The sequence below is a fragment of the Triticum urartu genome, chromosome 4A, assembly GCF_056163025.1.
Source record: "Triticum urartu cultivar PI428250 chromosome 4A, HENAU_Tu73, whole genome shotgun sequence".
NCBI classification, from domain to species: Eukaryota; Viridiplantae; Streptophyta; class Magnoliopsida; order Poales; family Poaceae; genus Triticum; species Triticum urartu.
In genome coordinates, this window is record NC_141876.1 from 443,829,058 (window position 1) to 443,855,211 (window position 26,154).

Genomic DNA, 26,154 nt, shown 5'->3' on the forward strand with positions numbered 1-26,154 from the left:
GTGGCCTCCTCGTTGATCCCCTGATGTGCACTCCAAGTCTTCTGGGTTGCTTTCGTTCCAAAAATAAGTTCCGTGAAGTTTCAAGTCAATTGGACTCCGTTTGATTTTCCTTTTCTGCGATACTCTAAAACAAGGAAAAAACATAAATTGGCACTAGGCTCTGTGTTAATAGGTTAGCCCCAAAAATAATATAAAAGTGTATAATAAAGCCCGTAAACATCCAAAACCGTAGATAATATAGCATGGAGCAATCAAAAATTATAGATATGTTGGAGACGTATCAAAGATCTTGGTGATGAAGCTCTAGAGATGCTGATCAAGAGCAAGCAAGGGGCAGAGATCTTTCAAGATCTGCCTCTCTTTGATGCTGATATTCTGAACAAATTCATTGATGAATGGTTTGAGGACCAAAGCATCAAGATTGATGATTTGCATCTACCAGTGAACATTAGCGTCACGTTTCACGGAGCCATTGCCAATGAACTGGCCTTGGCTCAAAAAATTGTCGAGCTCAAGAACAACATTGATTATGAGAAGGCACACTTCAAGAAGCACATGGCCAAGCTCAGTGTGGTTGATGTGCAAATCTTCAAGAAGGTTATGCACGATCTCAAGGCAGGGTTCAGCAAGAAGCGTGAAGAAGCCAAAGGCTCACGCGAGCGCATGAAGTACTATGCGTAGAAATGTGTGCAAACGCACAATGAAGCTGAAAAGAGAAAGGCTCTTGGGCACCCTGGCATCGACCCTAGGATGGCTGGCAAGCAAAATAAGAAGTCTGCTGATGCCATACCCAAAGCTCAACGGCAGGAACAACCAAGCATAGTCTTCCCTACCAGCATGACTGGCTCGAAGCAAAAGGTCCCCTCAGCAGCTTCTGAGCAGAAGAAAACTAGGCAAGCCGAAGCCAAAGCCAGGAATAGGAAGCTCAAAGAAACCTCTAATGGTGCTCCCTCCAAGAAGAAACTGAAGACAAAGGCTTCAAAGTCTTCAAAGCAAGAGCGTGCTGCTGCTCCAGAGCCCCTCAATGTTGAACCAATCTCTGTTGCTTTCCCAGCCTCGACCAACCAAGAACGTCGCCTAGTGATTCATGAGCCTGCTTCCACAGAGGCTCCAGAGAGTGAAGAAATTCCAGCTGTTGAACCCAACGTAGCTGAAGACATTGGTCGTGAAGACAATGTACATGATGATGAAGTCCTACCTCGGCTCGAGCCACAATCGGTATCATCACCTGCTCCCACGAGCAGTGAACTTATTAGCATTGGTCATCCATTGACGCCAATTGCTCAAGATGACTCATGGGCTGAGCAACAACAACAAGACACCCCGCACTCCACCTGCTCAAGTGACCTCTTCGGTGCTTGATGATGACAACTACATGGAGCAGACCACTCCCTCTCCAAAGGCGTCGCTAGTGTTTCGTAGGCTTCACAAAGGCCTCAGGCCACAGGTCTCCATGTCAAGCATTACAGAAGAGGAAGTGCAATACAGTAGCTCAGTAGCACGTCAAGTGTTTCCTAAAGCCACCCCTTCTGCATCTGCCTCTGAGTCTGAAGCCAAAGATGCTCAAGACATTCCGGCTGCATCAGCCGAAGAAGAAAAAAAGAAGAGAAAATAGATGAAAGAGAAGCCACACCCCCTGCCAGTGATCCAGTCATGCAAGAGAATGTGATCGTGCCCGACCCTCCAGTTGTCGAACAGATGGAGGTTGAAAACAATGAGGCTGCCACCAACAACGCCACTAAAGCCAATGACACTATCATGGTTGAAGATAATGTGGAGCCCGAAGCCAATGTGACCACTGACACCATTCTGCAGCCAATCATCTCTGATGACGTCGTTCCTCCTCCAAGGCCTCATACCATGGAACATGCATTCAATTGTGGTGTGTTGGTAACTGTCAGATGGCCCATCATGATTGAAAGTGCTAGTGATCGACTAGAGGGGGGTGAATAGGAGATTTTTATGAAAGTCTTCAAAACATGGAAGTTTTGAAGACAAACGATAGAAATACACCTATTACCATGCAATGGAAGGTAGACTACACTAGGCAAGCCATAGTCAAGTATTCAATGAAGTGAAAGCACAAAGACTAATAGCAGCTAGACAGTATAGATCAGGATGGAAGATAGTATGAAGCCAATCAGAACAAGCAGTCACTCAGTGAAGACAAAAGATAATGCAAATAGGCAATGACTTCAAAAGGACCAACTGTAAATAAAGAGATGGAAAGGATAGAACCAGTTGCTCGTTGAAGACAATGATTTGTTGGACCAGTTCTAGTTGTTGTGACAACTGTACTTCTGGTTAGGGAGGCTGAGATTTAACTCAGAAGACCGTGTTTTTCACCTTATTCCCCTTGAGCTAAGGACACTCAGTCCTCACCCAATCACTCTGGTAAGTCTTCAAGGTAGACTTCCAAACATTGACAGACTTTGTTCACTGGCGATCCACAATGACTCTTGGATGCTCAGAACGAGACGCCTAACCGGCTGGAGGATTCACAGTCCTCAAGTGTAATAAGTCTTCAGATCACACAGACAGGAAGACTTCAGTGATGCCTAACACTCTTTGGCTCTGGGTGTTTAGGGCTTTGTCCTCGCAAGGATTTCTCTCTCAAAGGCTTTGAGGTGGGTTGCTCTCAAACGACACCGTGCACTAACTCTGAGCAGCCAACCAATTTATGGTGTAGGGGGTGGGCTATTTATAACCACTAGGCAACCCGACCTGATTTGTCCGAAATGACCCTGGGTCACTAAGGAACTGACACGTGTTCCAACGGTCAGATTTCAAACACACACGACAACTTTACTTGGGCTACAAGCAAAGTTGACTTATCCAACTCTGGATAAGATTTGCTCTCATTGTCTTCGCTCGTAGACATAGGATTTTGGTTAAGCATCACTTCAGTCATTCTGACTGGTTCTCTTGGACCCCACTTAATAGTACGGTGGTTCCTATGACTCAACAAAGAAGAAAAGGAAACGACGAAGCAACTAAGTCTTCGCGCTCCATAGTATTCACGCGATGTCTTCTCTTGTCATAGTCTTCAATATGAAACTCTTCACAGAAAACCTTTGTCTTCAATGTCTTCATACATTTTTAGGGGTCATCTCCGGCAGGAAAACCGAATCAATGAGGGACTTCTACCTGTGTTATCCTGCAATTCTCACAAACACATTAGTCCCTCAACCAAGTTTGTCGTCAATACTCCAAAACCAACTAGGGGTGGCACTAGATGCACTTACAATGATTCCACCCACTGCTCCTGGGCCACAATATGATTATCATGTGGAGCAGAGGCCTCAAATTCAGAAGCCAAAGCCTAGATTGCCAAGGCTTCCAAGTGCTGCCACAACACAGGATCATTCATTGTGCAAAGCTTCAGGGCGCACAACACTTTCTTCGACAGTGCCAAGAACCTCTACAAGAATCGCAAGATCTCCTCTGACAGGTTTTGGAGTCATCAGCAGCGAAGCTATTACTCATGCATCCTATACAATCAAGACCGGATTTTTCCGCATAAGCGTCTAGATTCTGAAGCTATTGCTGGGTTGCCATGTCTTGAGGAGGCCCTTGACTGCTTTCGGGATGTTGGACTTCTGCCTTTTATGATTGACAAAGAGCACTGGAACGAAGGGCTTCTACTGCAGCTCTATGCTACACTACACATTCGTGGCTACAACAGGGATCCGAAGACTTGGATCCTTGAGTGGATGACAGGTGATGTTCATCGAAGCCAAAGCTGAGGACATCATCGAGCTTACTTCCCTGCCCACTCCAGGTGACTTGTATGAACCTGGTTGTCAGCATCATCAGAATGAGCTGCAGAGCATTTTATCAGAAGGCAGAGCCCAATATGAGACAAATGCTGAGCATGATGAAGCCATTGCCCCATGACACCGAATACCCCAAGGAATTTTTTGTTCAGGACCTCAAGTACTTGCCACGTACAGTTATCATATTCCGAGGTGTACTCTATGGCCTAACAAAGGAAATTCTTGTGAAGGTAAACTTCAAGGCGCCATGAAGACATTGGTTTTCTATATTGTCAATGGCATCAAATTCAACACTCGGGATTTCTTCATCCTACATCTTGCTACTTCTGGGATTGATCTTTTCGGCCTGAAATTCTATGCTCTGTGGGTGATGTGCTTGATCAAGCTTCATTCAACCATCGACTATCAACCCTCAGCGCGCAACCACATTGTCTTTTTTGCCTGATGTTGATATGTCTATTGAAGCCATCTACCCCGAGCCAGCAAAGAAGCCACTGCACCTTCAGAATGCAGAATTTCAAAGCTTCACGCAGCCTATTGAAGGGATTCATGTGCCAAATGCTGCAACACCCGCTTATCCTCTTGCTGGCAACTTGCGTGTGCCGCACCGTACCAACACTGAAGCCACTGCCAGCACCATAGCTCAAAGGCCTCAGAAGCGTCCTCATGTCCTCAACGACCGTGAGGTTCTCGTGGCTCTACATCAAAAGCAAGATAGGCATAATGATTGGCTGAAGAGTCAGATCCAGAGTCTCTTGGTGGATGTAAACCGCATTCGCAACTTTGCCACCAAGAACTCATTTATTGCTCATGAAGCCCGTCGGCGGTCCTGGAAGAGCCTCACAATGCTCTGCTCTGAAGATGAACTTCGCGAAGATGGCTTCACAGAGAGCTTCAAATTTGACTCCAGGCCTCCACCAAATGCAAGCAGGCATCGCACTCCATCTGTTGAAGATTCTGAACATTCGTCTTCGGCTGCAACTGTCATTGCGAGAGTCGTCGATGAAGAGGATGACGCCACTTCACTAACTTTGGTTGCACTGCATTATGATTCTGCGTCACGCCCGTCTGCACCACCAAACTCCAATGTCGACCCTGCTCCATCTTCTACACCAACTGGGAACGAGTAGATCCTCTACGTCTTCAAACCTTTTTTGTTATTACTGACAAAAGGGGGAGAAGCATATGAGGTTGATAGTCTTCAAGCAGGTCCATATGGGTGGTTGCATTATTTTTGCTAAGTTCTTACAAGTCTCTTTTTGAAACTATTTGGCTTTTGAGTTGTGACACTTAAACTTCATGGTCCTCCGCTAGTTTTGCTGCTACTTTGTGATGCGATGATAAATTCTATATGTAGTCATTCTGCAGATGTCCATTTCTCATTATGCATGTCATTATCTTCGCTATTCTTATATATGCACAAAGAATTGTCTTCGTACGTTGAAGATGATCTCCATAAAGTAAAACCTGCCATGTGCATTTGCATTCAAAGGAAAACTACTTACATGCACATCTTCAGAGGGAGCCTTTTGCAACATACGAAGACAATGCCCTAATCCTTAACTTTCACATACTTTTATCCCCGTTGAAAACTTCAACCAGTTTGTCATCAATCACCAAAAAAGGGGGAGATTGTAAGTTCATCTAGTGCCAGCCCTAGTTGGTTTTGGAGTAATGACGACAAACTTGGTTGAGGGACTAATGTGTTTGTGAGAATTGCAGGATAACACAGGTAGTAGTACCTTATTGATTCAGTTTACCTATCAGAGATGACCCCTAAAAATGTGTGAAGACATTGAAGACAATGGTGGTTCGTGAAGATATTCATGATGAAGATTATGACATGTGAAGACATTCACTTGAAGACTATGGAGTGCAAAGACATAGTTGTTTCGTAGTTTCCTTTTCTTCTTTGTTGAGTCATAGGAACCACCGTACTATTAAGTGGGGTCCAAGTGGAAAAAGTTAGAGTGACTGATGTGATGCTCAACCAAAATCCTATGTCTTCGAGCGAAGACAATGAGAGCAAATCTGATCCAAATTTGGATGAGTCAACTTTACTTGTAGCCAAGTCAAGCTGCCGCGTGTGTTTGAAATCCGACCGTTGGACACGTGTCGGTTCCTTAATGACCTAGGGTCATTCAGACAAATCAGGTCAGGTTGCCTCCTGTCTATAAATAACCCACCCCTACACTATAAGTTTGGCTGCTCAGAGTTAGTGCACGACTTCTGTCGTTTGGGAGAAACCCACCTACGAAGCATTTGACAGAGAGATCCTTGCGAGGACAAAGCCCAAAACACCCAGAGCCAAAGGGTGTTAGGCATCACTAAAGTATTTCTGTCCGCGTGACCTGAAGAATTGTTACATTTGAGGACTGTGAATCCTCCAGCCGGTTAGGCGTCACGGTCTGAGCATCCAACAGTCATTGTGAATGCTGGTGAACGAAGTCTGTGAAGGTTTGGAAGTCGACCTTGAAGACTTACCAAAGTGATTGGGTGAGGACTGCGTGTCCTTAGCTCAAGGGGAATAAGGTGAAGATGCGGTCTTCTGAGTTGAGTCTCAGCCTCCCTAACCAGACGTATAGTTGTCACAGCAACCGGAATTGGTCTACCAAATCCTTGTCTTCACCAAGCAAGTGGTTCTATCCCCCACTTCCCTTTACTTTACAGTTTGTCTTTGTTAAGTCATTGTTTGCTTGTCTGAACTGTTTGACTTCACTAAGTGAAGACTATTTAATGTTTGGCTTCATACTGTCTTCCATCCTGATCCATACTACCTAGCTGCTGATAGTCTTCGTGCTTTTACAATACTGATCATTTGACTATGGCTTGTCTAGTGTAGTCTCTCTTCTGTTGTATATCAATAGGTTCATTTCATCTGTTTGTCTTGAAAGACCTCGTGTTTTGAAGACTTTCATAAAAATCACCTATTCACCCCCCCTCTAGTCGATAACTAGCACTTTCACATAGGCATCACGACCAAGATTAGTAGACCGACTCCTGCCTGCATCTACTACTATTACTCCACACATTGACCGCTATCCAGCATGCATCTAGTGTATTAAATTCATGGGGAAACGGAGTAATGCAATAAGAACGCTGACATGATGTAGACAAGATCTATTTATGTAGAAATAGACCCCATCATTTTATCCATAGTAGCAATGATACATACATGTCGGTTCCCCTTCTGTCACTGGGATCAAGCACCATAAGACCGAATCCTGCATGCATCTACTACTATTACTCCACACATCGACCGACTCCTGCCTGCATCTAGAGTGTTAAGTTCATGAAGAACAGAGTAACACTTTATGTAAGATGACATGGTCTAGACGAATAAACTCAAGCAATATGTTGTAAACCCCATGTTTTTATCCTTGATGGCACCAATACAATACGTGCCTTGCTGCCCCTACTGTCACTAGGAAAGGACACCGCAAGATTGAACCCAAAGTGTGACATCCCAATTTTCAATTTGGGTGTTAATCATTAGGTCATCGTATGCATCCATGCCCTTTTCATTTTTAATTTGTTTTAGTTGTACATTTTGATCCAAGAGACCTTAAGGAACTCAAGGACCATGTGAGAGAGTTGGAGGTTCTCATAAAATTCCATTTTTGAATTTTCAAAATTGGTAAATTGGATCAAGGTGATTTTTATTTGAAATTATTTTGCCCAGTTATTTCAAAATAAATAAAATAATGAGAGAAGATAATATGACTTCTTCAAAATAGAGGAAATAATGGAAATTTAATTTTAAATAAAAATATGTATTTTATTTGTATTTTATTTGCGATTTTATTCTGTTAAATTAGGGGAAAACTGCATTTTATCCCAGAAAAATGTCCATGTTGTCCTAATTATTAGGAGAGGACCGTGAAAATTATTTTTGGGATTTTAGGATTTTTATTTTAACTTTTTGGATTTTTTTTTCTTTTTTTGGTGAAATTATTTTAAAAAATCCTAACTGGGCTGGCCCAGCTAGCGCCAGGCCGTGGCCTAGCTCGCCGCCGTCCTCCCCGAGTCCGGCTCGCGCCCGCCGCCGCCGCCGCCGAGTCCGGCCTCTCCCCCACCGCCTAGCCCCTTCCCCAAGCACCTTCGGCCCCCTTTAAATAGGGCCGATGCCCGGCCTCTCCTTCCCACCGAGCCACCCCGCCGCCCGCCGCCGCCGCTTGCGCCGCCCACACCACCCATGCCGCTTCCCACCGCCTCCTGCCACTGCCGCGCTGCCGCACCGCCGCTGCTACCGCGCCGCCTCGCCCCGTTCCCCGGAGAATGCTGCCGTGCCGTCACCGGTTTTCCCCCACCCGACCCAGTATAAACCACTCATTTTTTATTAAAGTTCGGTTTTTCTTTTAAATCGGCTTTTTAGGTTTTGTTAATTAGCGAGCGTTCACCGATCTAGATCTGTTAACGAACGAATTTCGTTCGTTAGTTTCTGTTAGCGGACGTTTGTCCGATAGATTTTTCTTTTTAGTTTTATTTTCGGCCAGGGACCTATTCGTAATTACTTTCTTCGCAGATTAGTCTCTGATCTACAAACCTTCACTATTTTTTGCTTGTTTATCCAAATATAGTTAAACCAACGCCAAAATCTTTGTCTTGTTCCCCTCTGTCCAGATAATCAACTTGAAGATGATTTTGAAAATTTAAAATTTGTTTTCAAGCAGATTTGACTTTGAACTTCTTTTGATCGTAGTTTGATTTCATAACTCCGATTTGACTGATTCTTTTCGCAAATCGAAGCTCTTCTCTTGAACTTTCAGTTTAGATCTTTTATTTTGGTTTTACCTTTGCATCTTATGCTTGAGTGCTTATGTATGCTATTTTTTGTTCACGATAGAGTTTCCGGAGTGCGAGGCTTGCTACTACGAATCTCTAGGGTTTTCCGATCATCAGCAAGGCAAGTAACACTTTGATCATATCCCTTTATTACCCAGTTATGCATTAGTTTCAACCCTCAAACATTGCATGAGTAGGATGTGATAACATGTGGGTATTGGGAAGTAGTTGATGAGGTAGGAACCTATTGCCTTACATTTAAACCTTGAGAGTTACTACGTTATGTATGCATTACTTTGCTATGCTCGTAGACGTGGATTGGTTTGTGAGATTCATGAAAGATGTGAGAGTTATTATTAACTAAGAGGAACTTAAGGTGGCCACTTTAATACACTTCTGGGTGGATTGGTTGTGGGCACCTGGAGCAATCCAGTGTTGTCCTAGGATATCCCGGAGTACCCGTGTGATCATCCTATGGTTTGCCACCCAGGCTCAAAGGGATCATAAGATTATTCATGCTATAAACTTCCGTGTGCAGCCACAAGCCATTATGGGCTCTGGCATAGTTGAGTATGTTTTGTGACCTCTTTCAGTGGTAGGCTAGCAGATGTAGGGGAAACTAGGTGGTACTGTCTACCCAGAGTAAAGAGTTAATGCTTTGGAAAGACTATGTCTCGATCATCCGATCATGGATGTGGTCGAGTCTTGTGGGGAAAAGTGCGCAAACCTCTGCAGAGTGTATAAACTAATCATGGTTAACTGTGTCCCCGGTTATGGACATCTTGAGTATATGGTACTTGAATTATTGATTTGATCTCATCACCTTACTTAATGAAACTGTTGGGTTATAATTATTATTTTGGGATTGAGTTGGAGGAACCTTCTCAATAATTTCATTAAACTTTGTAGTTAAATAAAATATATTCCTTTGTTGTAGGGAAAAATTAGCTTTATGCAAATGATAACCGTAGAGCCTCCACCAGCCAAATATGCATGTAGTGATAGCTGTTATTTGTTCATTGCTCTATGGTGTTATCTTGCCAGCATATTCCATGTGCTGACCTAAACGGCTGCAACGTATCATGTTGCAGAATTTTCAAACGAAGAGTAAGGTGTGATAGGTCGTTGTCATGCACTCAGTATTGCCGTGGAGTTGGATGGACTCACTTATCTTAGAAGCTTCTGCAGTTATCTTATTTAGATGGCCTTCAGCCATATTATTGTAATAAGTACTCTTTATGAGACACTCGTGTAATAAGTGTGTGATTTAACTCTATTATAAATCCTTGAGTACTGCGTGTGTCGGCAATACTGATCCAGGGATGACACTTAAGCACAGAGACTACGATCCATTGGGATCGGGTCGCTACACAAAGCTAAGCACTTCTCCCATTGCAAGAAAAACCAATCTAGTTGGCCAAACTAAACCGATAGTTTGAAGAGAATTACAAAGATATCAAATCATGCATATCAGAATTGTAGCGACTAGACCTCAAACAGTCCGATCTCTGTGCATCAGTGTCATCCCTGGATCGGTAATGCTGACACGCACAGTACTAGAGGATTTATAACAGAGTAGCAATCACACACTTATTACATCGAATGTCTCAAAAGAGAACTTATTACAATAAATATGGCTTAAGGCCATCTCATACGATAATAGCGGAAGGCTTGGAAGATAAAGTGAGTCCATCAACTCCAACGGCATCACTGAGTGAAAGACAACGACCTAAGGCTCCTTGCTCGTCGTCTGAAAAGTCTGCAACATGAACGTTGCAGCCTGAAACGGATCAACACATGGAATATGCTAGCAAGGTAACACAAGAGTAATGAACAGGATAAATGCTATCACTACATGCATATTTGGCTGGTGGAGGCTGTATGGTTAACATGTTTATGCGAAAAGCCAATTTTCCCCAACAAAAAAGGAATAAATTTTATTTAACTATGATGGTAGTTGTTAAACATTGAGAAGGTTCCTCCAACTAAATCCCAATTAATCATCATCATTAAACCCAATCAAATTATATTAAGAGTGATGAGATCAACATGATAATCCAAGAACCAGATACTCAAGATGTCCATAACCGGGGACACGACTAACCATGATTAGTTTATACACTCTGCAGAGGTTTGCGCACTGTTCCCCATAAGACTCGATCTCCTCCGTTGGATTTCTTACACTACAGGGTGTTTGAGAAACGGATGACCGAGACACAGTCTTTCATAAGCATTAACTCTCTACTCTGGATAGACAGTACCACCTACAACCCACTACATCTGCTAGTCTACCTCTTCAAGAGCTTCACGCAACTTACTCAGCTATGCCAGAGCCCATAATGGCTTGTGGCTGCACACAGAAGTTTCTAGCAAGAATAATCTCATGATCCCTTTGAGCCTGAGTGGCGGGCCGTAGGATGATCACACGGGTCCTCTGGGATATCCTAGGATAACAATGGATTCTCCAGGTGCCCACAAGTAATCCACCCAGATGTGAATTTAAGTTGCCACCTTAAGTTGAACCATTAATTAATAGCTCACATATGTAATGAATACTCTCAAACCCAATCCACGTCTACGAGCATAGCATAGCATTATAAGCAATGTAGAAGTAACTCCCAAGGGTTTGATAATAAAACAGGTAATAGGTACTACCTCATCTACTTCCCAAAACTCACAATTTAATCAGATCCTAACCACGCAACTGTTTGAGGATTGATCTAATGCAATAAAACTGGGTAGTAAAAGGGTATGATCAAAGTGTTACTTGCCTTGCTGATGATCTGTGAAACCTAGAGACTCGAAGTAGCATGCTTCGCACTCCAGGTACTCTATCGCAAACAAACAAGCATACAATAAGCACTCAACTATAAGCACGGGTAAAACTCAAATAAGAAGTCTAACCAGAAAGTTCAACTTAAGAACTCCGGTTGGCAAAAAGAATCAAACCAAACGAAGCAACAAAACTCAAACTGTGAAAGAAACAAGATCCGTTTACTAATCTGGACTTAAGTCAAATTTTATAGTAGCAAAATCTTGTTCAAGTTGGTTAAACAGAAAGAGAGCTTCGAAACAAAGATCTAGGCGCTTGAATCGCCTGATTCCGATAAACGAGCGAGAAGTTATACTAGAACGAAGATTAGGGCAGGAATCGTGATCGAAAATAATCGCGGAAAAATCTTGGAAAAAGAAAAACTGACGAACAGGCTAACGAACGAACGTTCGTTGTCTGTGGCTAACGGGTGAAAACCGTTTGTTAAAACGAACGTACGAATGGGCGTTCGCTAAATAAACAAACCGGGGAAAAATATAAAATCGATCTAAATGTAGGGTTTCAAAAAAAAGATCGGTTTTCCGAAGAAAACCGGCTGCGACGGCTACCTCGTCGGTGGCGGGGTTGGTGGCGGCGGGGCTCCAGTGGCGGCGGCGGCGAAGCGAGGCAGTGACGAGACGGGGCGGCGGTGGCGGATCGGGGCGGGGCGGGGCTGGCGCTAGGGTTCCGCGGGGCTGGCGGACCTTGGCGGCTTATAAGGCCTGCCGGGTCGGAGTCCTAGTCGGGCACGGCCCGACTAAGTCGGTTGACTTTTTTAAAAAATAAATAAATTCCGCGCAGTAAAACGAAGAAAAGAGATACTAAAAAGACTTCAAAAATCATGAAATAAAATTCCCCGTCCTCTAAAAATCTAACGGACAAGGTGAACATTTATTTGGGCCTCTAATGCAATTTTGGAAAACGCATATTTTTCCTAATTCAAATAAATAGCGATAAAAACTCCGAATAAAATCTTATTTGATTTTAATATTAAATCTCCAATATTTGTTTATTTTGGGGAAGTCATTTTATCCCCTCTTTTTTTATTTTCATAAAGAAATATTTGAAGAGAAAATAATTAAAATCAATGACCCTCTTTTCAAAATTTGAGAAATCTCAAATTTGAAAATAACGAAATCCCCAACGCTCTCTGTCGGTCCTTGAGTTGCGTAGAATTTCTAGGATCAAGCAAAAATGCAACAAAATATGATATGCAATGATGATCTAATGTATAACATTCCAAATTGAATATTTGGGATGTTACGAACCTACCCACCTTAAGATGAATCTCGCCCTCGAGATTCGGGTTGGCTAGAAAATAGGTGAGGGTGATCCTTCCGTAGGTCTTCCTTTCATTCCCTGGTGGCTTCATCCTCGGTATGGTGGCTCCACTGAACTTTGCAGAACTTGATAACCTTACTGCGTGTGACACGGCTGGTAAACTCAGGAATCTTGACTGGTTTCTCCTTGTAGGTCAAATCGGTATCCAACTGAATCACTTCCAGTGGCACTATATCTCTTAGAGGAATATCAGCCATCTCTGCGTGGCACTTCTTCAATTGGGAAACGTGGAACACATTGTGAACTCCTGACAATCCTTTGGGCAATTCCAATCTGCAAGCAACTTCTCCCATACGTTCCAAAACTTTGTATGGTCCCACAAAACATGGTGCTAACTTTCCTTTAACTCCAAAACGCTTCACTCCTCGAAGTGGTGATACACGAAGATACACTCTGTCTCTGACTTCATAAGTTGTCTCCTTGTGTTTTGAATCCGCATAGCTCTTCTGCCTGGACTGGGCTACCTTGAGTCTGTCGCATATCAGTTTAACCTTCTCTTCAGACTCTTTAATCAAATTTGGTCCAAACAACTGACGGTCTCCAACTTCATCCCACAACAACGGTGTCCTCAACCTCCTTCCGTACAATGCTTCGAAAGGGGCCATCTTCAAACTAGCTTGATAGTTGTTGTTGTAAGAGAACTTTGCATAAGGCAAATTGTCTTCCCAACTAGATCCATAGTCTAGCGCACAACCTCTAAACATGTCCTCTAGAAATTGATTGACTCTCTCAGTCTGTCCATCCGTCTGTGGGTGAAGGCTGTACTAAACTCTAGCCTGGTTCCCAAAGTCTCATGCAACTAATTCCAAAACTTTGAGGTAAACTGGGTTCCTCTATCCGATACAATGGTCCTCGGAACTCCATGTAGACATACGATCCTGGTCATGTATATCTTTGCCAACTTAGCACTGGTGTAAGTGGTCTTCCCTGGGATGAAATGAGCTACCTTCGTCAAACGATCGACTACAACCCATATTGAGTCATAGCCTGAACGAGTCCTGGGTAATCCCGTGATTAAGTCCATGCCTAGTTTATCCCACTTCCATTCGGGTATCGGCAATGGTTGTATCAATCCCGCTGGCTTCTGATGTTCTGCCTTCACTCTCTGACATACATCACAAACTGCTACATACTCCGCAATATCCTTCTTCATTCCGGTCCACCAAAAACTATCCTTCAAATCTAGATACATCTTGGTATTTCCTGGGTGAATCGAATACGGTGAATAATGGGCCTCTTGCAGAATCAACTTCCTGATCTCCGGATCATCAGGCACATATACGCGGTCCTCAAACCATAGGGTATCGTGCTCATCCTTACGAAATCCCTTAGCTTTTCCTTTGCTCATCCTCTCTTTTATCTCGGCAATCTCCTTGTCTGTCTTCTGAGCTTCCCTGATCTTATCCATCAAAGTAGACTGAATCTCTAATGCTGCTATATAACCCCTCGGAACTACTTCCAAACATAGCTCACGAAGATCCTCTGGTAACTCCTTGGGTAACTCTCCGGTCATGAGCGTATTTACATGACTCTTGTGGCTCAACGCATCAGCTACTACGTTAGCCTTTCTAGGATGATAATGCAACTTCATATCATAATCCTTGATGAGCTCCAACCATCCCCTTTGCCTGAGATTTAACTCCTTCTGCGTGAAGATATACTTCAAACTCTTGTGATCCGTGTACACCTCACAATGGTTTCCAATGAGAAAATGTCTCCATGTCTTCAACGCATGCACTACGGCTGCTTACTCCAAATCATGGGTAGCATAATTCAACTCATGGGGTTTAAGCTATCGTGAGGCATAAGAAACAACTCTTCATTCCTGCATAAGCACTGCTCCAAGTCCTCGACGAGAAGCGTCGCAATACACCTGGTAATCCTTGCGTTGACATAGGAGAATCAACACTGGAGCTGTAACCAAGCGTTTCTTCAACTCCTGAAAACTGGCCTCACATTCCTCAGTCCATTTAAACTTAGTGTCCTTCTTCAACAACTCCGTCATGGGCTTTGCAATCTTCGAGAAATTCTCAATGAACGTTCTATAGTATCCTGTGAGTCCAAGAAAACTCCGAATCTCTCAACTGACGTGGGTGCTTCCCAATTTGTCACAGTGATGACCTTGGTAGGGTCTACGGCTATTCCTTCTCTGGATATAACATGTCCAAGAAATCCAACTTACTTCAACCAAAACTCACACTTGCTGAACTTGGCGTATAGCTGATGTTATCTGAGCTTCCCAAGTACCGAACGCAAATGCTCCTTATGCTCCTCTTCATTCTTCAAGTAGACCAAAATATCATCAACGAACACCACGACGAACTTATCCAAAAACTCCATAAACACCTTGTTCATCATGTTCATAAAATAGGCAGGTGCGTTCGTCAAACCAAATGACATAATAGTATACTCATATAGCCCGTATCTTGTGGTAAAAGCTGTCTTAGGTATATCCCGCTCTCGAATCTTCAGCTGGTGGTACCCTGATCGCGGATCAATCTTGGAAAACACCTTAGCTCCTTGTAGTTGGTCAAACAAGTCATTTATCATCGGCAGTGGGTACTTGTTCTTGATCGTCACTTCATTCAATCCTCGATAATAAACAACCAACCTCAACGATCCATCGTTCTTCTCCACTAGAAGCACTGGTGATCCCTAAGGTGACGAACTTGGGCGAATATAGCCTTTTATCTAGTAACTCCTTAATCTGCTTCTTAATTTCCTCTAAATCCTTAGCGGGCATCCTATACGATCTCTTAGATATTGGCCCTATGCCTGGCAAAAGCTCGATCAAAAACTCAATGTCTCTATCTGGTGGCATGCATACATCCGGGAAATCCTTCACCAGTGGTACTTTCTCCTGTACAACTCCTGATAAGGAATTCACTTGAGTCCTATTTGGCACATGCCGGGATACATACTTGATCCTTCTTCCTTCTGGGGTGGTAAGCAAAATCGACTTAATGACGCAGTCAGTGTTCCCTCCATACGTCGATAACCAATCCATGCCTAATATCACGTCCAGTCCTTGTGACTCCAATACTATTAGGTCTGAGGGGAACATGTAGCTACCAATCCTTAATGGTAACCGATCACACCATAGGCTAGCCATATACTTCGCTCCTAGCGAGGTTACTAACATGGGTGTCCTAAGGGCTTGGGTTGGCAATTTAAAGTTTTCCACAAATCCCCTTGATATGTATGAATGCGATGCATTGGTATCAAAAAGAACGATTACAGTAAATGACTTAATCATAAACTTACCTATTACTGCATCCGGTTGCGCTTCAACCTCCTCCATGTTCATGTGGTTTACTTGTCCCCTGTTGAAAGGGTTGGGCTTCTTCCTAGAGCTTCCATTGCCATTCCCATTCTTTGCTTCAGAACATTCCGTGGCATAATGTCCATTCTTCCCGCACTTGAAGCAAGTAATGTGACTTAGATCCTTCTTGGCGGGCATTGCTGGGTTGGTACGGTTTTGGACGTTGCTTTCTCCATTACCACTCCCATACCTGGGGCCACTATGGTTGTGCTAAATCCCTCCATTGTGATTGTGACCTCCATGGTTATGTTGAAGAGGTCCTCCCGAGTTCGGGGTAAGACGGGGTCTCTGCTGAGCTCCAGAATTGTACTTCCCTTGTCCACACTTCTGCATGCGGTTGTCAATCAGCTGGTGCTTCCCTTCAATCATAAGAGCTGTATCTACTAACTCCTGGTAGTTAGTGAAAGTTGCTACCATCAACTACATGCTCAGCTCATCATTCAGTCCTTCTAGAAACTTCTTCTGCTTCGCGACATCTGTGGCAACGTCATCTGGGGCATAACGTGCTAGCTTACCAAAGTCATCCACATACTGGCCAACGTGTGTCCTCCTTGGCGTAAGTTGCGAAACTTGCGCTTCTTCATGGCATAGCTCCTGCTGATACATGGGCGGTACGGAATGCTTGCTGAAACTGCTCCCAAGTGACATTGGCAATAGGAAAAGTGGTTGTGTAATTCTCCCACCATGAGGCTGCTGGTCCATCCAATTGGCGCGCGGCAAAACGCACCTTCTCAGCATCTGTGCATCGTGCAGTGGTCAACTCCCTTCCAATCCCGCGGAGCCAATCATCTGCAACTATCGGCTCGGTGGTACTGGAGAACACCAGCGGCTGCAACCTCAGAAAACGGGATAAGTTGTTGACTGGGGGTGGTGGTGGTGGGTTGTTGTTGTTGTTGGTGGTGGTGGTGGTGGTGGTGGTGGTGGTGGTGTTGTTGTTGTTGTTGTTGTTGCCTTGGTTTTGAACTAACATCTGCATCAAGGCATTCTGTTGTTGGATCAACTGAGTGAGCTCCGGTGGGAAAGTAAATCCGGGGTCACGTCTCGGAGGCATTTGAGGATTTAGAGGGAATAGAATAGAATAGAATAATGTCTAGTGAGAAAACACTACCCATATGCTCATGAGACAAACACAATCAATTCACTTCAATCAATTCAAACAAGGGCATACACTCGGTCTAACTATCGTTACAAAAGTGCTCGGTCTAATCTATATACATCGGGGAATACTACTACTGATATGGTGGTTGACTAGAAAAATTGATCGGTGGAAGACTCCATAATATATGCTCCAGCTTCGTCAACAAAGTCATCATCACTATCGTCGGGGTCTGAGTCGGAGTCGTCGATGATGATGTAGTTCTCCCGGCAAGTGGAATCGTCGTCTTCTCCTCCTGGTGCGGGGTCTCCCATGAATACTCCTAGATTCCTTGTCAGATTGTCATTCATCTCCACTAGTATCGTCATTTCCTGCTCGTATCCATCGCGTGTAGACTTGAGTTCTTCCTCCAGCTCCGTGATCCTGGTCATTGCCTTCTTCAGATCTATCATGCCCGCGCACATCTGGTTCTCCTGGCGATGAATGTGTTGGTTTAACTCGTGGATGAAAGCAGCAATAGATCTATCCTTCCTGGTGCTGATCATCTCCCATTGCTCATCTCGGCGCCCACAAATCTTGTAGATAGTATCCTTGAGATCCTTGTGGTAAACTTCTCCAATGTGTCCCATGGTAATGTGGGCTGCCATGCTCTTGCCTAGACTCCAGGTTAGTGCATCATAGGAAAACTCTATGGGCTTAGTGACTGGCGCGAACGTCCTTCCTGGAACTTGAACTCAAATCATCTAGCGCTCCTCTTCTGGTAAAGTGGTGTTGTAGGTCCCGGTGAAGCTTGGTATTCCGATGTTTAGGTATCTAGTAACTTCCTTCAAGTGTCGTCCAAAAGGCGTATCTTCATCCGGTTGAGTGAACTTGTTCCTTGCATCCGCCATCCTAAAGAGTAGAAAAGGGAGAGGAGTCGGAAATGAGAAGAGAGTAGAGGTCTAAGGGTTTTAGCTTAGTGCTCGTGTCCTACAGTCAGCGTGTGCTCTGATACCATCTTGTAGCGACCAGACCTCAAACAGTCCGATCTCTGTGCATCAGTGTCATCCCTGGATCGGTAATGCTGACACGCACATTACTTGGGGATTTATAACAGAGTAGCAATCACACACTTATTACATCGAATGTCGCAAAAGAGAAATTATTACAATAAATATGGCTTAAGGCCATCTAATACGATAACAGCGGAAGGCTTGGAAGATAAAGTGAGTCCATCAACTCCAACGGCATCACTAAGTGAAAGACAACGACCTAAGGCTCCTTACTCGTCGTCTGAAAAGTCTGCAACATGAACGTTGCAGCCCGAAACGGGTCAGCACATGGAATATGCTGGCAAGGTAACACAAGAGTAATGAACATGATAAATGCTATCACTACATGCATATTTGGCTGGTGGAGGCTGTATGGTTAACATGTTTTTGCGAAAAGCCAATTTTCCCCTACAGGAATAAATTTTATTTAACTATGATGGTAGTTGTTAAACATTGAGAAGGTTCCTCCAACTCAATCCCAATTAATCATCATCATTAAACCAAATCAAATTATATTAAGAGTGATGAGATGAACATGATAATCCAAGAACCAGATACTCAAGATGTCCATAACCGGGGACACGGCTATCCATGATTAGTTTATACACTCTGCAGAGGTTTGCACACTTTTCCCCACAAGACTCGATCTCCTCCGTTGGATTTCTCGCACTACAGGGTGTTTGAGAAACGGATGACCGAGACACAGTCTTTCAGAAGCATTAACTCTCTGCTCTGGATAGACAGTACCACCTACAACCCACTACATCAGCTAGTCTACCTCTTCAAGAGCTTCACACAACTTACTCAGCTATGCCGGCTTGTGGTTGCACATGGAAGTTTCTAGCATGAATAATCTTATGATCCCTTTGAGCCTGGGTGGCGGGCCGTAGGATGATCACACGGGTCCTCCGGGATATCCTAGGACAACACTGGATTCTCCAGGTGCCCACAAGCAATCCACCCAGATGTGAATTTAAGTTGCCACCTTAAGTTGAACCATTAACTAATAGCTCACATCTGTAATGAATACTCTCAAACCCAATCCATGTCTACGAGCATAGCATAGCATTATAAGCAACGTAGAAGTAACTCCCAAGGGTTTGATAATAAAACAGGTAATAGGTACTACCTCATCTACTTCCCAAAACCCACAATTTAATCAGATCCTAACCATGCAACTGTTTGAGGATTGATCTAATGTAATAAAACTGGGTAGTAAAAGGGTATGATCAAAGTGTTACTTGCCTTGCTGATGATCCGTGAAACCTAGAGACTTGTAGTAGCATGCTTCGCACTCCGGGTACTCTATCGCAAACAAACAAGCATACAATAAGCACTCAACTAGAAGCACGGATAAAACTCAAATAAGAAGTCTAACCAGAAAGTTCAACTTAAGAACTCCGGTTGGCAAAAAGAATCAAATCAAACAAAGTAACGAAACTTAAACTGTGAAAGAAACAAGATCCGTTTACTAATCTGGACTTGAGTCAAATTTTACAGTAGCAAAATCTTGTTCAAGTTGGTTAAACATAAAGAGAGCTTCAAAACAAAGATCTAGGCGCTTGAATCGCCTGATTCTGATAAACGAGCAAAAAGTTATACTAGAATGAAGATTAGGGCAGGATTCGCGATCGAAAATAATCGCGGAAAAATCCTGGAAAAAGAAAAACTGACGAACATGCTAACGAACGAACGTTTGTTGTCTGTGGCTAACGAGCGAACATGTTTGTTGTCTGGGTGTCTATTGGTCCAAGAAAAATCATCATGAAGGTTTTATTCCATTTGGACTCCGTTTGGTATTCCTTTTCTGCGAAGCTCAAAAACAAGGAAAAAACAGAAACTGGCACTAGTCTCTAGGATAATAAGTTAGTCGCAAAAATAATATAAAATAGCATATTAATGCATATAAAACATCCAAAACAGATAATATAATAGCATGGAACAATAAAAAATTATAAATACATTGGGGACGTATCAAGCATCCCCAAGCTTAATTCCTGCTCGTCCTCGGGTAAGTAAATGATAAAAACAAAAAAATTAATGTGGAATGCTATCTAACATATTTATACATGTAATGTTTCTTTATTGTGGCACGAATCTTCAGATCCATGAGATTCAAAACAAAAGTTTAATATTGACATGAAAACAATAATACTTCAATCATACTAACATGGCAATTATGTCTTCTCAAAATAACATGGCCAATTTTTTTTATCCCTACAAAATCATATTGTCTGGCTATGCTCCATCTTCATCACACAAAATATTCAAATCATGCACAACCCCGATGACAAGCGAAGCAATTTTTTCATACTTTTGGTGTTCTCAAACCTTTTCAACTTTCACATAATACATGAGCGTGAGCCATGGACATATCACTATAGGTGGAATAGAATATGGTGGTTATGGAGAAGACAAAAATAAAGGGAGATAGTCTCACATCAACTAAGCGTATTAACGGGCTATGGAGATGCCCATCAATAGATATCAATGTGAGTGTGTAGGGATTTCCATGCAATGGATGCACTAGAGCTATAAGTTTATGAATGCTCAAAAGAAAACTAAGTGGGTGTGTATCCAACTTGCTTGCTCATGAAGACCTAGGGCAATTTGAGGAAGCCCATCGTTGGAATATACAAGCCAAGTTCTATAATGAAAAATTCCCACTAGCATATGAAAGTGACAACATAGGAGACTCTCTATCATGAAGATCATGGTGCTACTTTTTTTGTTTGGCTTCTCTCTTTTTTTGTTTGGAAAAAGGATAGTAACATTGCCCCTTCTCTCTTTTTTTGTTTGGCTTCTTTGGCCTCCCTTTTTCTTATTTTTATATTTTTCCTCGCATGGGACAATGCTCTAATAATGAAGATCATCACACTTTTATTAAATTACAACTCAAGAATTACAACTTGATACTTAGAACAAAATATGACTCTATATGAATGCCTCCGGCGGTGTACCGGGATGTGCAATGACTCAAGAGCGACATGTATAAAAATGATGAATGGTGGCTTTCCCACAAATACGATTTCAACTACATGATCATGCAAAGCAATATGACAATGATGGAACGTGTCATAATAAATGGAACATTGGAAAGTTGCATGGCAATATATCTCAGAATGGCTATGGAAATGCCATGATAGGTCGGTATGGTGGCTGTTTTGAGGAAGGTATATGGTGGGTTTATGGTACCGGAGAAAGTTGCGTGACACTAGAGAGGCTAGCAATGGTGGAAGGGTGAGAGTTTGTATAATCCATGGACTCAACATTAGTCATAAAGAACTCACATACTTATTGCAAAAATCTATTAGTTATCGAAACAAAGTACTACGCGCATGCTCCTAGGGGATAGATTGGTAGGAGAAGACCATCGCTCGTCCCCGACCGCCACTCATAAGGAAGACAATCAAAAAATACCTCATGCTCCAACTTTGTTACATAACGGTTCACCTTACGTGTATGCTACGGGAATCACAAACCTTAACAAAAGTATTTCTCCAATTCAAAATTACTCACTAGCATGAATCTAATATTATCATCCTCATATCTCGAAACAATCATAAGGAATCAAACTTCTCCTAGTATTCAATGCACTTTATATGAAAGTTTTAATTATATCCCTCTTGGATGTCTATCATAATAGGACTAAATTCATAACCAAAGCAAATTACCATGTTGTTTAGAGACTCTCAAAATAACATAAGTGAAGCATGAGAGTTTAATAATTTCTAAAAAATAAAGCCACCTTCATGCTCTAGCACACAGAGTATTGATACGTCCATTTTGCATCATGTTTACCTACTATTATTTATAATGTTTTATGCATAATAATGCTTTTTGGAGTAATTATAATGCCTTTTCTCTCATAATATGCAAGGTTCACACAAAGAGGGAGAATTCCGGCAGCTAGAAATCTGGACTTGAAAAAGCTATGTCAGGCTACCTATTATGCACAACTCCAAATGAGATGAAACTTCACAAGGAATTTTTATGGAATATGTAAGAAATACTAGAGCAAATAACCACCAGAGGGGGGCCACCTGGTGAGCACAAGACACAACGGCGCGCCTGGCACCCCAGGCGCGCCCTGGTGGGTTGTGCTCAGCCCAACCCACCTCCGGTGCCCATCTTCTGGTATATAAGTCATTTTGACCTAGAAAAAATAAGGAGAGGACTTTTGGGACGCAGTGCCGCCGTCTCGAGGCGGAACCTGGGCAGTAGCACTTTTGCCCTCCGGCAGAGCGATTCCGCCGAGGGAACTTCCCTCCCGGAGGGGGAAATCATCATCATCATCATCACCAACAAATCCCCCATCTTGGGGAGAGAAATCTCCATCAAAATCTTCAACAACACCAGCTCCTCTCAAACCCTAGTTCATCTCTTGTGTTCAATCTTTGTACTGGAACTCCAGATTAGTACTTGTGGGTGACTAGTAGTGTTGATTACATCTTGTACTTAATCAATATATGGTTTATTTGGTGGAAGATTATATGTTCAGATCCAATATTCTATTTAATACCCCTCTGATCTTGAGCATGATTATCATTTGTGAGTAGTTACTTTTGTCCTTGAGGTCACAGGAGAAATCTTGTTGCAAGTAATCATGTGAACTTTATATGCGTTCGATATTTTGATAGTATGTATGTTGCGATTCCCTTAGTGGTGTCATGTGAACGTCGACTACATGACCCTTCACCATATTTGGGACTAAGAAATGCATTGTGGAGTAGTTATTAGATGTTAGGTTGCGAGAGTGATGGAATCTTAAACCCTTGTTTATGTGCTATTCCATAAGGGACCGATTGGATCCAAAAGTTTAATGCTATGGTTAGAATTTATTCTTAATACTTTTCTCATAGTTGTCGATGCTTGCGAGGGGGTTAATGTAGTGACGAGACCTCAAACGGTCCAATCTCTATGCTCCAGTATCATCCCTGGATCAGTAATGCTGACACCACACAGTACTTGAAGGATTTATAACAGAGTAGCAATCACACACTTATTACATCGAGTGTCTCAAACGAGAACTTATTACAGTAAATATGGCTTAAGGCCATCTAATAACGATAACAATGGAAGGCTTGGAAGATAAGTGAGTCCATCAACTCCAACAGCATCACTGAGTATAGAACCACGACCTAAAAACACCTTATTCATCATCTGAAAAGTCGGCAACATGAACATTGCAGGCCGAAACGGGTCAGCACATGGAATATGCTGGCAAAGTAACACATAGAGAGCAATGAAAGAATAAGGCTATACTACATGCATATTTGGCTGGTGGAAAGCTCTATGGTTACAGTTTTGCGTAAAGCCAATTTTTCCCTACTGCAAAGGAATAAATTTTATTTAACTATCATGGTAGTTGTTAAACATTGAGAGTGTAGAAACCCTCTCAATCCCAATTAAGCATCATCATTAAAACCCAACAAAATTAATTAGAGTAACATGATGAGATTCACATGATAATCCAAGTACTAGATACTCAAGATGTCCATAACCGGGGACACGCCTAACCATGATTAGTTTATACACTCAGCAGAGGTTTGGAAGTAGCAAGCGGCGCACTCCGGGTACTCTATCGCAAACAAAACAAGCATACAGTAAGTACTCAACTAATGCACATGTAAAATTCAATTAAGAGATCTAACCAGATAGTTCAACTTAAGAACTCTGGTTGGCAAAAAGGATCAAATCGAACGAAGCAACGAAAGACAAATGGCAAAAGAAACAAGCTTCGATTTACTATTCTGGATCTAGGTCAAATTTTACAGAGGCAAAAACTTGTTTGAGTTGGTTAAACAGAAAGAGGGTTTCGAGACGAAACTCCAGGCACTTGAATCACCCGATTCCGATAAACGAGCGAAAGTTAAACTAGAACGAAAATCGGATCAGAAATCGCGATTAGAAATAATCGTGGAATAATCCGAGAAAAAGAAAAACGAAGAACGGAAAAACGAACGAATGTTCGTTAACTGGATCTTAACGATGAACGCGTTCGTTAAAATGAACGGATGAGCGAACGCCCGCTAAATAAATAAACTGGAAAAAACCGATCTATTTAAAAAATGAAACTAGGTTTTTTTTCTAAAAAAACCGAATCGGTTTTTCTCAGAAAACCGGGCGGTGGGGCGGCTACCTCGGCTCGGACTCCGGCGGGGTTCCGGCGGCGGCGGTGGGCAGCAGCGGCGGCAGGGCGGCGTGTGGCGCGGCGGCGGCAGGCGGCGTGCGGCACCAGCAGCGGCGGCAGGCGGCGTGCGGCACCAGCAGCGGCGGCAGGCGGCGTGCGGCGCGGCGGCAGCCTGCAGTGCGGGGCGGGGCGGCTCGGTGACTCGGGGCTCCCAGGGGGCCCCAGGGTGGCTATTTAAAGGGGGGAGAGAGGCGGCGGTGACTCGGCTTGGGGAGGGGGTCGGGCGCCGGCGGCGTACCCGGCTCGGTCTCCCCGAGTCCGGCGGCGGCACGAGCTAGGAGGCGGCAGTGGTTGGGCTGGCCTGGCTCGGCTGGGCCCTTGGCCCAGTCGAGCGCGGTTTTTTAACAATTTCGCCTAAACTAAGAAAAATTCTAGAAAAATAAATATAATCTAAAATTGCCAAAACAAATTTTCACCGTCTAAATAAAATATTTAGAAACGGATGAACATTTTCTTGACCCTAAATGCAATTTTTGAAAACATGCAATTTTTCCTAAATTCAAATAAAATAGCAAATAAAACCAAAATAAAATCTTATTTTATTTTATTATTAAATCCACAATATTTCTTTATTTTGGGAAAGTGATTTTATTCCCTCTCTCATATTTTATGATTTGAAATAATTGGAGATAAAATAAATAAAATCAAATGATCCTATTTTCAAAATTTGAGAAAACTCAAATATGAAAATAATGAAATCCCCAACTCTCTCCGAGGGTCCTTGAGTTACGTAGGATTTCTAGGATCAACCAAAATGCAATAAAATATGATATGCAGTGATGATCTAATATATAACATTCCAAATTGAAAATTTGGGATGTTACAGTTAATCATAAGTAGGAGGTTTGTTCAAGTAAGAGCAGAACCTAAGCACCGGTCCACCCACATATCAAATTATCAAAGTAGCAAAGACAAATCAAACCAACATGATGAAAGTGACTAGATGAAATCCCCGTGTACCGTCAAGAACACTTTGCTTATTATAAGAGACCGTTTTGGCCTGTCCTTTGCCTCAAAAGGATTGGGCTACCTTGCTGAACTTTTTTTACTATTACTGTTACTTGCTCGTTACAAATTATCTTCCTATCAAACTACTCTCTTACTTACAATTTCAATGTTTGCAGACATTACCTTGGTGAAAACCACTTGTCATTTCCTTCTACTCCTCATTGGGTTTGACACTCTTACATATCGAAAAGGCTACAATCGATCCCATATACTTGTGGGTCATCAAGGCTCTTTTCTGGCAGCGTTGCCGAGGAGTGAAGCGCTCTTGGCAAGGAAAAATTATTACTACGTGCTGAAATTTATTGTCACTTGTTACTATGGAGAACAATCCTTTGAGGGGTTTGTTTGGGGTATCTTCACATCGACTGGAACCACAATTATTCACCCCTCAACCTACTGCACCTACTGAAAATATTGAATATGAAATTCCTTCGGGTATGATAGAACAACTGCTAGCTAATCCTTATGCAGGAGATGGAACCGAACATCCTGATATGCACTTGATATATGTGGAAGAAATTTGTGGATTATTTAAGCTTGCAGGTTCACCCAGAGATGAAACTAAGAAGAAGGTTTTCCCTTTATCTTTGTAGGGAAAAGCATTAGCATGGTATAGGCTATGCGATGATATTGGATCTTGGAGTTGGAATCGATTGAAATTGGAGTTTCACCAAAAAATTATCCTATGCATCTAGTTCATCGTGATCGGAATTATATATATAATTTTTGGCCTCGTGAAGGAGAAAGTATCGCTCTAGCTTTGGGGAGGCTTAAGTCAATGTTATATTCA